This window comes from Cotesia glomerata, linkage group LG6 (genome assembly GCF_020080835.1).
Source record: "Cotesia glomerata isolate CgM1 linkage group LG6, MPM_Cglom_v2.3, whole genome shotgun sequence".
Lineage (NCBI taxonomy): Eukaryota > Metazoa > Arthropoda > Insecta > Hymenoptera > Braconidae > Cotesia > Cotesia glomerata.
The window spans coordinates 10,826,820-10,846,628 of NC_058163.1; positions in this window are offsets into that span (position 1 = coordinate 10,826,820).

Here is a 19,809-nt window from a genome sequence, read left to right on the forward strand (position 1 = left end):
AAGAATCAACTGAAATATCATTCATAGCTAATTTTTTACACATATTCAACGAAATAATATCTTTCAAATCTGTTAATACTTTTAAATTATGTTTTGTTTTATTTGCATCAGATAGTTCTTGCAAATAAAATTCACATTTTTTATAACAAGTGAATAAATTATTTTTTAAATTTAATATTTCCACTGAATTCTGTAAAGTTAGAACGTCATAAGCTGCATCATGGAATGATTGTTGTTCATCATCTGAATTTTTTAAAAAATCTTGGCTGAGACTAATTTAAATTTACCAGGACCTTTTCTATCACTCAAGACCGATCGAAATATTGCTTAAGTAAAATCTGCCATTCTTTAGCCGCGAAGTCATTATTTATTATTTGCAGTCTCCAACTATACGTAACCTCAAAATTATTTCAAAACATTAAATTTTTCTACAACACATGTCTCAAGGGGAAAACGATTCTAAGCGAGAATGCAACGTAGCCAAGTCAAAAAAACGACGCAGTGGGATTATTTTTCTACTTCTGCGCATGTGAGAGGAGGCGCAAAAGTGTACTGCATCTCAACTACTTCATATTGTAGTTATAATGCTTTACATTGGGGTATATGGGGGGAAATTTTTCAAAAAGTTGAGAACCGTTGTAGGGTAATACCTCCTTAATATTATAAAATTGCGATTTGAAAAAATATGTTAAAATAACTGCGTTTAAACTATTAATTACAATAAAATTACATTTTAATATTTGCTAGAAATTTGAACTAATTAATTTTAACCACTAATGAATTGTGGCCCGGTTTTTGCGAGTTTCTACCTATGACTAACTTCAATACTTTCATGTATTTTTATTTAGAGGGTTATGGCGTCGTACGCTACCCTGAATAAAAAAAAAGTATTGAGACAAAGAAAAAAGTATTGAAAAGTATTGGATTGATTAGAAAACCAATTCTTTTCAATACTTTTTTCTTTGTCTCAATACTTTTTTTTAATCAGGGTATTTATTTACAAATTAAGTTTCCCCTGCACGTAAAAACCCGCATATGTCCGCCATAGGACGAAAAATTTTTTAAGCACCATGGGCAAGCCACGCGCAAATACGGTCTCGGCGATAATTATTTGCAACAGGGATATAAAGCCTCGGGCCTCAGCCTTTACTATCCCTGCTGAAAATATTTATCACCTCGACCGTATTGGCACGTGGCTCGCCCAAGGTACATAAATAACTAATACGCCTTTATGGCATCTGGGAATCATAAGGGCGTATAATGAAAATTATTTTTTTTCTAAGTCCAAAAAAAATTTTTAGTTCAAAGAAAATTTTTTTTTTTGTATTTCTCAACGTTTCAGGTAAAAATAAGTTGATTCCCGAAAGAAAAATTTTTTTATACGCCCTTATAGCTCCCAGGACCCACCTCGGATGCCATAAGGGCGTATAAAAAAATTTTTTTTTTGGGAATTGACGTACTTTTCTATGAAATGTCGAGAAATACAAAAAAAAAAATTTCCTCCGAACTAAAAATTTTTTTTGGACTTAGAAAAAATAATATAATTTTTATTATACGCCCTTATGGCATCCAAGGTGGGTCCCGAAAGCCATAAGGGCGTATAAAATTTTTTTTTAGCATTTCTGCATGTTTCGGACGAAACTACGTCGATTCCCGAAAAAAATTTTTTATACGTCTTTATGGCTTTTCATCAGGACTTTTTACCGGTATACACCCTTATGGCGTCTGGAACACGATATTGAAAAGAAATAATATTTAGTATGAATAAATATCAAACAATAAACAAATTTATATTTGTATGACTTTTAATCACAAGGTTTGTTGCAATGGTATGTAGAACTTAAAACTAGTCACTTAACATTAAAATCGAATGTCAAGAATCGATTCTTAATCGACTTTAGAAATTAAAGGTCGATTCCTAAAAATCGATTATTTTACGAAAAAACTCCAATTTCGAGTAGAATCGAAATCGAGTTTACCATACCTACTTATAAGTACTACGATCATAAATACTGAGGCTTCCCTTTTGATAATCTATATATATATAAGCGAAATACCACTCACTCACTCATCACGAGGTCTCCGAAACTATTCGCCCGATTGACTTGAAATTTAGCATAGTTACTCCATTCGTGATGTAGACGCTTACTAAGAACGGATTTTACGCAATTCCTAGCCAAAATGAATTTTTCGTCTACCATCACATATGCCCTCCCCTCCCCTCCCTCTCATTCTTCTCCTCCCCTCCCGTGCCCTATAATCTTTCCCCTTCCCTATATCTCTCTCTTTTTTTGGGAGCGAAATATCATTTTGACCCTCTAATCTAAGAAACCATCAGTGGCACCCGTAAATTATCGAACTCAACCCCCCTACAACCACCCACGCTAATCAACCGTTGCCATGGTTACCGTTGACAGGGTTACCGTTGCCATGGTTACCATTGTCATGGTTACCGTTGCCATGGTTACCGTTGCTATGGTTACCGTTGCCGTGGTTACCGTTGCCATGGTTACCGTTACCATGGTTGCCGTTACCATGGTTGCCGTTACCATGGTTACCGTTATCATGGTTACCGTTGCTATAATAACTGTCAAAATGATTGATTTTAAATTTTATCGATTGACTGTTGGGACAGTAGGAATTCATAATCATACGTTTTTTAAGAAAGAATAGCTAAATCATTAATAACTGAAATAACTTATATGTATTGGAATAATCATGAAGGATGAACTCGATTATATCATAACACAGATAAATTAAACATAAATATTATCAAGTTGATATTGTTAAATGATTATACTGATTTTAATGATTAAAATTAAAATGGTAAATTGTGTCTGATGCGTCTTCTCTAAAATTTCACAACGATATCGTTAAATTATTATAAAAAACGGTCGATTTAAGATAATTTCTAATAAAATGAGTAATAATAAATATATTTTTTAATACCACTTAATTTGTTATGAATTTATTAATAACTAGCTGATACCCGCCCGCTTCGATAGGAATACAATAAATTTTTATGGTGTAACCTAGATGAAAAATATAAACAAAATGGTTAATTTCAAAAAGATAATGAATATAAATTTTGAATTAGAGAAAAGTGATTGTTTGTGATGACCGGTGTTAGCGAGTATTAAATATATGAGAAAAGTATTTTATTATTAACATTTTTTTAAAATTTCTAAATTATTGACATTTTTTAAAATTAAATAATACTATGAAGCGGAAAAGAATAGGAGTTACGGATAATTATTACGTGAAGCGTTCCAACATTCACGTAACAGAATAATTGGAGGAGGAAGAGATTGAGAAAGAAATAGGAAGGACCTTCTTAATAAGAGTTTACAGAATATGCGAGAAAAAATTCAGATAGCTCGGACAGGGATTCGAACCCAGAACCTTCCGGTGACATGTCGGCTACTCTACCATTTGACCTATCCGGTCTAGACTAAATGTTTAGGATAACATTATTATAATGGGAACGCATCTCACTACACAGTACGTCATGGGTGATGCGGAAATCTGTCTAATGACAGATTTACTGACTAACTGACCCATTGATTGATTGATTATTAATAATAAAATACTTTTCTCATATATTTAATACTCGCTAACACCGGTTAACATAAACAATCACTTTTCTCTAATTCAAAATTTATATTAATTATCTTTTTGAAATTAATCATTTTGTTTATATTTTTCATCTAGGTTACAACATAAAATTTTATTGTATGCCCAGCGAAGCGGGCGGGTATCAGCTAGTAACTTATAAAATTAATAAGTTAGATAGTAAATGCGATGATTTTTTACTGATAACCATCAAAGTTAAATAGTCCATGGGCTGTAAATGATAACTAACGGTTACCAATGAATTACACAGGTCAACAAAAAAAATATTTTTTTTGGGTTTCTGTTCTCTTGCTTAAATTCTGATTCTAGACACTGAAAAACACTTAAATATTCATATTTAGTTCATAAAGTTTGCTTTGATCTGATTTATGACGATAAGTATGATTTAATTCATTCCATGAACAAAAGATGGCAGCACTTTGATTAACCCGAAAGTAAACTGTATTATTATTTGTAAGAGGCACAGTAGTGAATGTTAACTTGTTTATTACAGCTGTAACAACTATATTTGTGTATGACTCAGTTGGAAAATGGCATCAAAACAGTGTAAAAATGATGTTGATTCATTTTGTTTTATTTGCGGTGAATTTATTAAAGTTAGAAGTAAAAAATTCGCTTTATTAACAAATTTAAAACTTTGCGAAGCCTATGAAGCCTATTTTAACCTGAAAATCAGTAATCAAAATGAAAATTGGGTGCCTCACTTCGCCTGCGTTAGTTGTAAAAATACTTTAGAAGGTAAAAAATCAAAATTTAAGATTTTTAAAATTATCGAGCAAATTTTAATTACACCCGTTGTAATTTTGTTATTTCTAGCTTGGTATCGAGGAGAAAATCGACACATGAAGTTTGCGATGCCAAGGATTTGGAGGGAACCTAGTGATCACGTCCATGACTGTTATTTTTGTATGGTTAATCCAAGTAAGCGTCGATCTGGTAAAAATGCAGAAAAGATTTTTTATCCTGATCTTCCTTCAACATTATCTCCGATACCTCACGACGAAAATTTGCCTGTGCCGGCACGTTCAGGATTAGATAGCTTTGAAGTTCAAGCGTCACAAAGTTCAACAGGATCCAGTGCACCACTAACCAACACTGATGGTAGTGATTTCATGACAAAATCGCAAAGTTTTGGGCCACATTTTATTAGCTCAAGTGAATTTAATGATTTAGTACGAGACCTGAACTTATCCAAAAATAAAGCAGAGATTCTAGGTTCACGACTAAAGCAATGGAACTTGCTTGAAGATGGTGTAAAAATAACTGATCAAAGAGAGCGCCATAAAACTTTTTCATGTTTTTTTGCAAAAGAAGCCGGTATTTGTTACTGCAACAACGTGACTGATTTGTTTAATGAAATCGGAATACCATTTGTAGCATCTGACTGGCGGCTTTTTATCGATAGCTCTTCAAAAAGCTTAAAAGCAGTTCTGCTCCACAATGGAAACGAATTGCCTAGTCTTCCTCTAGCACACTCTGTATTGTTAAAAGAAAGCTATGATAGTGTGAAAATCATACTAGAAAAATTAAAATACACAGAATACCAATGGCCAGTCATCGGTGATTTTAAAATGGTTGGTTTCTTGATGGGAATGCAAGGTGGATATACTAAATACCCATGTCACCTTTGTTTATGGGACAGCAGAGCTGACTCAGTTCATTATCAACAGCGTAAATGGCCTGATCGCGTCGAATTTCAGGTTGGGAAACATAATGTAAAGTCGGAACCAATCGTAAAGCCTCAAAGCATATTAATGCCACCGTTACATTTAAAATTAGGGCTAATGAAGCAATTCGTAAAAGCTCTGGATCCAAGCTCTAAAGCTTTCGAATATTTAAGGGGATTTTTTCCCAAATTATCTGAAGCTAAAGTTAAAGGAGGTATTTTCGTTGGACCGCAAATAAAACAAATAATGAAGAGTGATGACTTTACGAAGCTTCTCAATGCTCGTGAAAAACCAGCCTGGGAAAGTTTTAAAGCAGTAGTTGATGAATTTCTTGGGAATCATAGAGCTATTAACTATGCAGAATTGATTGAAAAAATGCTTGAAAGCTTTAAAGTTATGGGCTGCAGAATGTCTCATAAACTTCATATGCTACATTCTCATCTGGACGAATTTAAAGACAACATGGGGGCCTACTCCGAGGAACAAGGAGAACGTTTTCACCAAGATGTGATGGACTTTGAACGGCGATATCAAGGGCAGTACAACGATAATATGATGGGAGATTACATTTGGGGCTTAGTACGAGAGAGCTCATACGAGCATAAAAGAAATACGAAAAATATTCACTTTTAGACATTAATTTCTTGTTATTTTACATCTATATATCATTGTTTATCACAAATCTTGAATAAAAAAGACTCTTCTATCTAAAAAAATGTTTTCTAATTATAATTTACAGTGGAAGTGTAGAAAAAACATAAAAATCAATCATTTTCGCCGAAAAATTGAAAAATTGTCCTAGTTTCTACAAAAGCAAACTTTAATCGGAAAAAAAATTTTTTTCCTTATTTTTGTGGTAGGAGAAACCAAAATTTAACATGTAGAAGTTAGACCCAAAAATTGTGTTGACCGGTGTTATTAAACCGTTATAGATATTAAAAATATTTTTTCAATCAAATAACTCATGAAATACAAAAAATAACTTTCACGAAAAGAAAATTATAGAAACTTTCTATATATTATGGCAATGGTTCTCATAATATTATAGGGATTACTTCTAATATACTGTTATGAAAATATTTATTGATAAAAAAATGAAGAAATTACTCTCATGATAAATTTCTTTTGTAAGCTGAATTCAGTCAAAAAGTACACAGAAAAAAAAATGTTTTTGTATCAAGTATATATTTTTGAAGAGCTCAATATTCTTGGTTTGAGTAGAAAAATTCTTGATTTAAGAAAATTTTTCTTGATTTAAGGAAATTTTACTTAATTCAATAATTTTTCGTCTTGATTCAAGACAATTACCCTCTTCAAAATTATATTCTTGGTTCAAGAATTTTTCTCTTGAATCAAGTTAATTTTTTTTTCTGTGTATTAAACAACAAGATAATATCATCAGTTTTGAAACAACCGGCAGATACATATGGGGACATACCACCCCAAATTCGATGGTTTCAAGAATTTTCATTTTTAATTATCTCAATTTTTTCATTTTTCATTAAATTATCAAAAAAACCTTCTTGACAAATTTCGAGATATTTCAAAATATTCTAATGTTTCTTAAATTTGAATTTTTTGCATAGTTTGAAGGTTTTATACAAAATTTCAAATTTTTTTTTGAAATTTTTGACAAAAAAATTTTTTTATTCGAATTTTTTTTGCACTGATGAAATGAAAAATTTGGCATGTGAAACTTTTTTGAGTTAAAAAAAATTTATTTTAATTTAAAAACTCCGTTCTCGGATGTTTTAAGGTAAAAGCCCCAGTATATGATCATGTACCACCCAGTAAACACGTTTACGTCAATGTGACGTCAAAATGACATTGGGCTATGTCAGGATTTACGTAAGATACAAGTCACGAATGAGTCATATATGACTCATTATTTCACACTTCTTGACGTAAGATTCTGACGTAAAAATATGACGTAGTCATGACGTCAGTATTATGTCTCAATGACATTTATGACGTCAATATGACATACCTGTGATGTCTATATCATGATAATGATGTCATTATGACGTAAAAGTGATGTAAGTGATGTAAGAATTGTACCTCAGAAAAAATATTAAAAAAAAAATTTCTCAAAAATAAAAAAATGGCAATTTTGAAATTAATTATAGTGTTGTGGACTTATTACAAAGTTTGAAACACTAGTTATATGTTGATACTTGATGAAAAAATCCTGAAATATGCTGGGCTCGAACTTGGGTCCTCACGTATTGAAGTCTGGAACGCTGCTCACTTGTCCAAGTAACGGTAAATGTTACGAAGCAAATAACTTATGTGATAAGCCTAACATGACGAAAAATGCTTATTTCATCATTTTTTCTGAGATTAAATGTATTTTAAGAGCTGGAATTGTATAAAATTCAAGTCTAATAATTTATACAATTTTATAAAATTTCATTAAACTCATGAAATTTTATAAAGTTCTATAAAACTTTGTAAAAACTCTTATAAAAGGCTCTTTAGTGAAACTTATGGTAATGAATAGGCAATTTATAAATTTTCATAAGAATTGATTGAATCTTACACTTTCAAAAATTTTCGTCTAAAAGCGGACGCAGAGAACTTTAGACTCTCTGCGGACACAGAGAACTTTCACAGAGTGAAATTTTTTCAGAGTAAACGATGTATCCGTGTCATTTGAATATTTTTTAATACTTATTGATTTCTCAAGACTCGAATTTTTTTTTTATTTAATTTTTTCCGAAAATTTAGTATTTTTCATTTGGATTTTTCTTCTTCAAAATTTCAATTTACAAAATTCTAGATTTTTTTTAATTTCAACTCTTTTAAGTATACCATTTTTTAATCTATATTTCTTTTTAATTTCAATTTTTCGAAATTTGAATTTTTTAATTTAACATACTAACAACATTATGAAACTTGATGTACACAGTAAATTTTTGCGTCATTGTGTCAAAATTTTTGTGTTAAAAATTTTTATGTTAAATATTTAACATTTTATTATGTTGATTTAACACAATAAATATTAAATTTACACTTAAAAAAGTTAAATATTTAACACAAAAATTTTTAACACTAAAGTTTTTGACGCAATGACGCAAAATTTTTTACTGTGTAAAATACTATTAGTCTCGTCAATAACAATCATGGAACTGTTTGAATTATTTCAAATACAATGTTTCATAAGTAGCAGCACTAATGTCAGAAAATTATTTTTCAAGTAATAGTGCAATATTTAAATGACTGACATTTAATTTCTTGACGCGAAATCATAAGAAATTATATGTTTACTCGCTTGACGGTTTAAAAATTTAGAGTTCATGCCACATTAATTGAACTCGGTATTTTGTTATCAGTTTCACACCAAATCATTTATACTGAATGAAGTCGAAAATATTTTTACAATGGATAAAAGTACCTAAATTCATGGAAAAAATATAAGTGAGAAACATATGCAACGAAAAAAAAGTATTTCTTGCACTAAGAAAATTTTGACGGAGGCTGAAGTTATATTGGAGCAAGAAGTGTTTTAGTGTCAAGATATTTTGACTTCATTCACGAAATTTTCAGTCATCTCTAATATATTCTTAGTCCAAAGAAATTTACCTTTGAGTCAAGATCTTTTTTCTGCAGTGTATGAAAACATACAATCAAAGATATACAAAGTTTATATCCCACATGTATTTAATTTGTATGTTTTTTCTTAAAAACGTAAATGAAAAATATTTTGTATGTTATTTGCTAATATGTTAGATATATTCATTAATATTATAAATTATAAATTTTTGTTATTAAGAGCGGACTTAAATTTGCAAGGTACCAGCTTAAATCAGCTGTTTACCTCTTTCTGATTCTTACTAAATTTTAAACCAATTTTCACTAATATTTAGCGATTAATTGTAAATTAGACATCTTATTGAAGAAGTTTTATATTTGATAAATTTTGATCAATCGATAATATTAAAAAAATACATCCCCCAAATTTTATCAATATTATGGAAAATAATCGTTTGTCACTGATTTAGAAAATGACTTTCAAATTACGTCAGTATTATGTACAATTGTGACAAATTATTGATGTTAAATAATGACTCACAGATGGTATCGGTATTACGTAAGACCGTGACTTGTCACTGATGTAAACACATGATATTAATCTTACGTCAAGATTACGTACAACCGTGACTTGTCACTGATGTAAACGCATGATGTTAAACTTACGTCAAGATTACGTACAGCCGTGACTTGTCACTGATGTAAACGCATGATGTTAAACTTACGTCGTTATGACATACAATGATGGCATTAATGTTACGTAATATTGTAGTTTATATATTATGTCAGTTGTACGTAATATCTAAGTCATTTCCGTTACATCATAGAGAAGTAATAAACTTACATCAGTATGATGTCAAAAATATATCATATATTTTTACATCATAATTGGATTACAAGACAGGTCAATTTTACGTCATATTTACGTAAAATATTGTGACATTCCTATGACTTATAAATGACGTCATATTGAAGTCATGTGTTCACTGGGCAGTATATGATCACTTCATGTATTTGTATATCTATATTCGCAAATATAGGTATACAAATACATGGAGTGATCATATACTGGTACATGATCATATATTGGGGCTTTTACCTTACCTGTGCAAATTTAGCACCTCATCCAAGGATTCGCGAAGTAAAAATGACCTTAATCGATAGGTCCGGATAGGTCCACCAAAATTTTCGTTAGGTCCCTCATAGTTTTTTTACAAAAAATTTTTTTAATTTTTACTAAAAAAAAAAAAAAATAGCACCTCATTCTATGAAAAGCTGGTTAATTTTATCAAAATCGAATTCTTTATCGTTAGATCTGTATTGGTCTATGTTTTTTTTTTATATTAATAATTTTATTGTCGTTATTAATAATTATAAATTAATTAAAATCCGCGCATGCGCACAATACATCTAATGCGACGGGAAATTCAAAGTATAACCGTTTTGATTTTTAGACTTTTAATAATTCAATAATTACTCAACTAACATCTGTATTTGCTGATAGTATTAATTAATTATTAACAATAAAATATACAAATAGTTTTTTCTCTACTTATTTGAGAAGCATTGAACTTTTCTTATGATATTTGCTTTCAATGAATTACTTACTTCTTACTCATTCAGTTTCTATGCAAGATATATTAATTAATTCTACTTATTTACTTTTAATTAATTAAAATTTTAATATGTCATATATACAATACAAATGATCGTATTTTAAATTTTAAAAAAGGCATTTTTTCGATATTCAATTATCTAATGGTGCCTATTTTTTTTTTTTTTTTTTTTTTCAATTGTTAGCTTCTTTTATAAATAATCACAAAAATAAAATTTTTTATTTTTTTACTTCGTCATATAAACTTGAATACTATTTTTCTCCTCGACGGAGGCGGAAAGCGGCATTTTCATTTAGCGCAGCGGGCGGAAAATTGACGCTTTCCGCTCGGAGGGGAGAAAAATTATTTGATCAACAAAAACCAACGTGTCATACTTTATTTTTTTATTATCTAAATGTGATCAGTTTTATTTTTTTTTATTCGTAATTAGTTTGTTTATATGACAAGTTAATTATAAAAATAATAAATACTTATATCATTATTAGAAAATTAATTAATTTATTTAGTTTTCGTATTTTTCTAATGATTGAAGATTTGAATCGACTGTGTTTCGCGCGCGTTAACCCAAATAGCCAATCAATGAGTAAGGAATTCAAATAAAACCAATAAAAAATAGAAAATTATAGTTTTCAAAATTTGATACTTTATTAACTTAATTTTAAAATTGGTAACATTTTTTTTTAATACAAATTTGTATCAGCTTGCTTACTTTTGGCTAATAACTCACTTCTTCCAAGCATGAAATATAAATTGAAATGATTTGATTAGTGTTACTATCTGTATCTATTTTAAAATTAGGAAAACGGTTGACCCTAAAGGCCATCCCTGCAACTTCCCGCTAATTCCATACTTAAGCGCTAATAATCAACGAATATAAACTTTATATGAAAAAATTTTGACTGATTTAATATATAAAAAATACTTACACTACTCTTGGCGTTATTGACATATTTATTATTTTTTTATTTAATCTTAATTATTTTATTTATTGGTTACAAATAAGCCAAAACACGTGGTCATTAACTTTAAACTACTTACATATGTAATGATGTTATATAAGATCATTACTGTTCATTAAGCAGTAACAGAGTCTACAAGCTGTAGCATAAAAGGTTTCAACATTGTAAACTCAAATAATTATTTTTACTACTGATATGTCGGCAAAACATGTCAGTTGACGTTTTAGGCGAAATAAGAAAAAAATTAAAATAACGTAAATATTATTTAAATATATTATTAGTAAACAATATAAAATATATCAAAATTGCATGTGGATACTCAAATCGACCCGAGTCGAAATTTTTTTTCGCTTAAAACCCATTTTAACCTGGGATAGTCTAATTCAGGGTGAAACAGAATGAAATAGGTTTTAAGAAATAAGGAACTGCATTGATACTAAACCCCGTTTCACTCTGGTAACGTCTACTTAAGTCCGTTTTCAGACGAGTTAGGTTGAAGAAGGTTCTTAATAAAACTCTGTTTCACTCTTTTAGCGCCTAGCTGGGATTGCACGATGTATACGATTTTTTGTTTCTCAGACGAAAAAGTGTCAGGCAGGGTTTTATTAAAACTTATTTCAACCTAGTTCAACCTTAATAGCCTAAACTGGTTATATTCATAGTAAAAAGAAAAATTATCATTTAACTGTTGGTTACTTCATGTTATTATTTGCATGACTGTTAAGGTAATGATAACTATTAGTGATGTTAATTTATAATTATACAAGAATAATGATATCGAAATGAAGACAGAAGAAACGACGAAGAAAACACAAATTTCCGTTGAAAAAAACTCAGCTTTACTGGGATTCGAAATCGAGACCTCACGATTACGAAGCAAGACTGGATCCCCTCTGCTACTCGAAGACTAGTCATACAGTAGAAATATTTGTTTCCATTTAAGCTACAACTGACAAAATTAAAATTAACTCATGTGATTAAATATTATTATTATTTCTTATGTCATGGTAAATATTACTGTGATTATTATTATTAATTTTACAACGCTGCTTACAAAGTGCTTAAAAAATTTCATCGCGAAAATTGCCTAAATTTTTAACTTCCCACTAAGAAAATTGAAAATTTTCAAAAGTTGGGAAGTTATTGGTTTTACCCCGTTTTTCGAAAATCAAGTTTTCAACGGATGTTGACGTTTTGAGGTCCTAGGAAGCTTCCCCGATTGTTTCCGCGATGGTGTCCGTTTGTCTGTATGTATGTATGTAAGTATGCATGTAAGTATGTATGTGTGTGTATGTGTGTATCGCGATTGGCGTCATTCAAAAGGGCTTGATCAAACTTAGATTTTGAATATAATTGGGACCGATTCGAACCGGTAGATCTTGAGAAATTTAAAAAAAACTACAAAAAAATATTTTTCAAATGTGTTTTTTTTTTTAATAACTTTGAAACGGCTTCATCGATCGATTTCAAAAACTATTCAGCTGTTAACATTAAAAAACCACGTCGATCGCCGCCAACCCGGTCAAAATCGGTTGATTTGTTCGTGAGTTATCGTTGTCGAAAGAAAACCGAAAAAAATGTTTTTTCGGAATTACTTCGAAATTTTTCGTTTAATCAATTTAAACTTAAAGATCCTTTATGGGGCTTCAAAAGCTGCGACACAGAAATTATATTTTTGAGCTCTTTGAGTTCAAAATGTGAAAAACTGTGCTATTTGTTCATTCTTTAAATTTTTAATTTGGCAAACTATTCTTTTTAGCAATTAGGTCAAATTTTTAAGTAGGAAAACTTGATCTTTCGTATATTTTTAAATTATTTTTGCACAAACCATAATTTTTTATTTAAAGCACGAAAAGTATATACACATGAATAGTTAAATAGTTAAAATATCTGAAAATTATTTCGAAAAAATTCTGGAAGAAATTATTTTTGAAATTTTTATCAGGTATAATTTTGTAACATATCGTTCGATTTTGATTTTTAAAACGGTATTCAAAGTAGTTTTTAGAGTAGTAATGAAAAAAAAATCTGTATATACGGGTTTATGTTGAAAGGTTAAAGAAGCCCGGTAATTATTTTCGAAAAATATCAAAAAAAAATTTTTGTAAATTTTCAACCAGCTGTAACTTTTGGACGCGTCGATCGATTTTAATTTTCCAAATGGTTTTCAACACAGTTTTTAAAGCGAAAAAGTGGATGTCCGGGCAAATATCGTTTGGTTAAGAAATTTAAATGTTATGTCGAAAAATACTGAGCAAAAAAATTTTGTGAATTTTTAAACAAATATAATTTTTGAACGCGTCGTTCGATTTTAATTTTTAAAAAAGCATTCGACGCAGTTTATTAAGCATAAAAAATTTATAAATGGTTTTATTGTGATTTTTTCGCACGTTTTACTGTAATACATTTTCAAAATAATGATAATAATTTTTATTACTCTTATTTATTTTGAAAAATGTATAAAGTTTTAATCTCTGTTTCACCCTAGGAAGCCTACGCGATAAAATTCTCATTAAACCCCAGCTCACTCTTCTACGACCTGAATTTAGACGAATAAGGTTTAAACAGAGTTTTAAAATTTGAACTAAACCCCAACTCAATACTCCTCACCCTGATGCAAGACGATTTAGGTTGAAACAGAATCTTAAAATTTAAACTAAACCCCAACTCACTATTCCTCACCCTGATATAAAACGAGTTAGGTTGAAAATGGTTCTTAAATTAGAGCGGCATATGTCTACATTAAAGGAATCAGGCTCTACTAGGTTGAACTGGGGTTTTAAAATTTCGACTCGGGGAAGCTCTTTATGAGTGTATTATATCAGGATGAGTTTATATTTTTAAAAATGTAAATAAATAAGAAATTACCTTGTATCTTGCAAACTATGGACATTTTTAAAGGTATAAGCTCATTTAAGTGCTATTAATTAATCATTTTGAAAACAGTTCATGAATTAATATATTTTTCTATTGAATTATTAAAAGTCGAAAAATCAAAACGGGTATACATTAAATTGTGCGCCGTATTAGATGCGATGTGCGTATGCGCAGATTTTAATTAATTTATAATCTATATATATATAAGAGATTTCCACCTATATAGTCACTCATCACGATATCTCTGGAACCATTAGAGCTAAAGACTTGAAATTTGGTAGGAATATTCTTTTCACCGAGTAGAGGTCAGCTAAGAACGGATTTTACGAAATCCCACCCCCAAGAGGGGTTGCGGGGGTGTTAATTGAAAAAAATTCACATTTGAAAAATACAGCTCTTATAGGTGTTAAACTTAGTCAGGATATTCTTTTTGGCATGTTTGAATTTACTAAGAACTAATTTTATGATATTCCACCCCCAGAAGGGAATGCGGGGGCGTTGAAAATTAAAAAAAAATTTTTATCTTCCAATCTATAGCTTTTAGAACTCTGAAACTTGACCAAAAAATTTTTTTTAGCATCTTTGAGTTTACTAACAACTAATTTTATGATATTTCACCCCTAGAGGGAGTGCGGGGGCGTTAAAAATTAAAAAAATTGTTTTTTCCAATCTATAGCTTTTGAAACTCTGGAACTTGGCCAGAATATTTCTTTTGGCATGTTTGAATTTACTAAGAACTAATTTTATGATATTAAACCCTAAGGGGGTTGTGCAGGGGCGTTAAAAATATTAAAAATTTGTATCTTCCAATCTATTGCTTTAAGAACTTTAAAACTTGGCCAAAATATTTTTTTTGGCATGTTTGAGTTTATCAAGAATTAATTTTATGATATTCAACTCCAAGAGGGTTGTGCGAGGGCATTAAAAATTAAAAAAAAAATGTGTATTCCAATCTATAGCTTTTAGAACTCTGAAACTAGGCTGGAATAGAGTTCGGGAATAATGCCCTTAGAAAAAATGCATGGTGTAAAATAAAAATAAAAAAAAAGTCAAAATATTTAATTAATAGCTGCAATAGATCAAAACTTGAAACGATTTTTTATTTCGTCCTGTTAAACAACCAAGAATAAATACTTATCTATATATATATAAGAGATTCCCACCTACATATTGACTCATCACGATATCTCTGGAACCATAAGGCGTAGCGACTTGAAATTTGGTAGGAATATTCCTTTCGCCGAGTAGAGGTCAGCTAAGAACGGATTTTACGAAATTCCACCCACAAGGGGGGTTGCGGGGGCGTTAACAATAGAAAATTCCCATTTTTAACCTATAGCTCCTATCGACTTCAAATTTGGTAGGAATCTCCTATATGTGATGTAGAAATGATCTAAGAGCGGATTTTACGACAATATACTCCCAATATGGATTGCGGGGGTGGACGTTAACAATGAAAATTAAAAATTTCCGACTTCTAGCTCCTACAGACTCCTAATTTTGTATGAATTTTGTGTAAGTGATGTAAAAATAATTTATGAACGAATTTTACGATATCCCACTCCACAGAAGAATGCGGGGGTGGGTCTTAACAATGAAAATTTTAAATTTTTTAGCTGTAGCTCCTAAAGGCTCAAAATTTGATAAATATCTGCTATATGCGAGGTAGAAATGATCTAAGAGTGGATTTTATGACAATCTACTCCCAATATGGATTGCGGGGGTGGACGTTAACAATGAAAATTAAAAATTTTCGACTTTTAGCTCCTACAGACTCCTAATTTTGTATGAATTTTGTGTAAGTGATGTAAAAATAATTTATGAACGAATTTTACGATATCCCACTCCACAGAGGAGTGCGGGGGTGGGTCTTAACAATGAACATTTTTAATTTCCGAGCTGTAGCTCCTATAGGCTCCAAATTTGGTAAGAATCTGTTCTATGGGATGTAGAAATGATTCAAGAGCGGATTTAATGACAGCCTACCCCCAATATGGATTGCGGGGGTGGGCGTTAACAATGAAAATTTTAAATTTCCGAGCTACAGCTCTGACAGACTCATAATTTTGTATGAATTTTCTGTAAGTAATGTAAAAATCATTTATGAACGAATTTTACGATATCCCTCCCCACAGGGGGTGCGGGGTGGGTTTTAACAATTAAAATTTTAAATTTTCGAGCTGTAGCTCCTATAAGCTCCAAATTTGAAAAGAATCTGCTATATGCGATAAACTGAAACTAAGGAAACGACCCAAAGTCGAAGAAAGTATTTACTAGCGTTATAGATTGAAATATATATTAACTATCAAGTTGAAATACTAAAATAAAATAATAAATTATAAAATTAGTGTAAGAAAAGTAGATTTAAGCGAAAGATGTATCAGAGTTTGTTAGACAAGCTGTACATCTGGTGCCAATAAATCTATCTATATATATATATATGAGATTTCCACCTATATATTGACTCATCACGATATCTCTGGAACCATAAGGCGTAGAGATTTGAAATTTTGTAGGAATATTCCTTTCGCCGAATAGAGGTCAGCTAAGAACGGATTTTACGAAATTCCATCCACAAGGGGGGTTGCGGAGGCGTTGACAATGGAAAATTCCCATTTTTAAACTATAGCTCCTATCTACTCCAAATTTAGTAGGAATCTCCTATATGTGATGTAGAAATTATCTATGAGCGGATTTTATGATAATTCATCCCCAATAAAGATTGCGGGGTAGGGGTTAACAATGAAAATAAAAAATTTCTCAACTATAGCTCCTATAGGTTCCAAATTTGGTAGGAATCATTTATATGTGATCCAGAAATGATCTAATAGTGGATATTATAACAACCTCCTCCAAATATGGATTGCGGGGGTGGGTGCTAACAATGAAAATTTTAAATTTCTAAGCTAAAGCTCCCACAGGCTCTAAATTTGGTAAGAATCTGCTATACTTGAGGTAGAAATGATCTAAGAGCATATTTAATGATAACCTACTCCAAATATGGATTTCGGGGGTGGGTGTTAACAATTACAATTTTAAATTTCCGAGCTATAGCTCCCACAGACTCCAAATTCGGTGAGAGTCTTCTATGTGTGATGTAGAAGTGATCTAAATGAGGATTTCAATAAATTCTACCTTCAATAGCGATTGCGGGGGTGAGTGTTAGAATTTTCAATTTCAATTTCCAAACTGTAACTTTTATAGACTCTAAATTTGGTAGAAATCTTCCGGTATAATTTTCCTGTCAAGTTCAGCTAAGAATGGATTTTATTAAATTCCTCCCCCAAAGGGGTTTGCGACGGCGTTAACAATGAAAAATTCCCGTTCTTAAACTATAGTTCCTATCGACTCCAAATTTGGTAGGAATCTTCTGTAAGAGATATAGAAATAATCTATAAACGAATTTTACGATATCTCACCCCACAGGGGTTGCGAGGATGGGTATAAACAATGAAAATTTTGAATTTTAAAGTTGTAGCTCTTACAGACTCCAAATTTTGTAGGAACTTTCTGCAAGTGATGGAAAAATAATTTATGAACGAATTCTACGATATTCTACCTCAAAGAGAATTGCGGGGGCGTTAACAATAAAAAATTCCCGTTTATAAACTACAGCTCCCATATATTCCAAATTGGGTAAGAATTTTCTGTAAGAGATGTAGAAATAATATACGAACGAATTTCACGATGGTTCACCTCACAGGGGTTTGTAGGGGTAGTTGTTAACAAATAAAATTTTTATTTTCCAAGCTATAGCTCCTACAGACCCCAAATTTAGTAAAAGTCTTCTACATATAATATAGAAATTATTTAAGAACGGACTTTACAACGAATTACCTCCAATAAGGATCGCGGGGGTGGGTGTTAACAATAAAAAATCTTAATTTCCAAAATATAGCTTCTAAAAACTCTAAATTTGGTAAAAATCTTTTATTTCTCATGTAGAGATCATCTCACAATGAACTTCAATAAAGACTATTTCCGATAGGAAGTGCGGGGATGGGTGCTAAAATCTAAAATTTTAATTTCCAAACTGTAACTTCTACAGACTCTAAATTTGGTGAGAATCTTCGTGTATGATGTCAAGTTCAGCTAAGAATAGATTTTCTCGAATTCTAAACCTAGAAGGGATTGCGGGGGTGTTAACAATGAAAATCTCTCATTTCCAAACAAAAGTTTCTATGGACTTGAAGTTTTGTTGAAACCTTTTGTTTATAATGTAGAAATTTTCTAGAATAGGATCTTATGGAATTCCTCTCCCATATAAGAGTGTGGGAGTGATAATTGTCAAAAAATTTATACTTTTCAAATACAGTTCCTACAGATATAGAATTTGATAGAATCGCAAGAGAAACAGGAACTTACGGGAATGGCCTCCAAGGCCAACGGATTTAAATATTTTCCTTTTTTAATAATTATATTTTCTCACAACAATCGTCTCTTTGGCAGCGGCAAAAAAAGTCATTGTAAGGTTTCCAAAATTTAACTTTACATGTAGCTATTCACTCAACGGACTAAGAATTTTACATACATTTTACTTTTGCTGATCACATAACCCATGAATTGTTCTTATTACCGGATCGCGGGAACGTAACAGATTGAAATGAATGCATTTTCTAAGCACTTGAGATGTGAAAAAGGAATTTGGCTATTTATTCTAAGAGAATTCGTTAAAAACATGTACAAATAAGTTTCTATGAAAAATTGATGTCACGGAGGAAATTTAAATTAACGGCAAAATTCGTCACGCTTTAAGCTAGCCAAATTTCAACTTCACTTATGAGACACGCAATTACTTTAACTGAAACTTTCAATGATCATTTCAAATTTTTTTCTTCGTTTCAGTCATTATTCATTTTTGGAAAAAAACCACTGGAATGTCATAGTGATTGCACATTAAAATTTACAATGAATATTAGCTAGAATAATCACAGGGATAAAAGGAACGGGCCAATCTGATAAAATTTGAAATCTGTACAAATTTAAACAATACTCCCATTAAATTTCAAGTCTAGATCTCTAAAAATACAATTCTATGAAGTGCCCAGCGGAGCGGGCGGGTAACAGCTAGTTATTAATAACGACAATAAAATCATTAATATAAAAAAAAAACATAGACCAATACAGACCTTACGATAAAGAATGCGATTTTGATAAAATTAGCCAGCTTTTCATAGAATGAGGTGCTATTTTTTTTTTTTTTTTTAGTAAAAATTAAAAAAATTTTTTGTAAAAAAACTATGAGGGACCTAACGAAAATTTTGGTGGACCTATCCGGACCTAACGTAGACCTATCGATTAAGGTCATTTTTACTTCGCGAATCCTTGGATGAGGTGCTAAATTTGCACAGGTTTTTACCTTACAGGTTAAAATCCACATTCACTCCTGAATCACTTCGCAGAAAAAAGAACTTCAGGTTTACTCTGTACGCACAGTATTTTATTTCTTTACTCCGCTAAACTGAGTGATGAGAGGTAAAATTCACTGAAGTGTTTTTTTCATGCTTACTTAATATTTAAGACTGA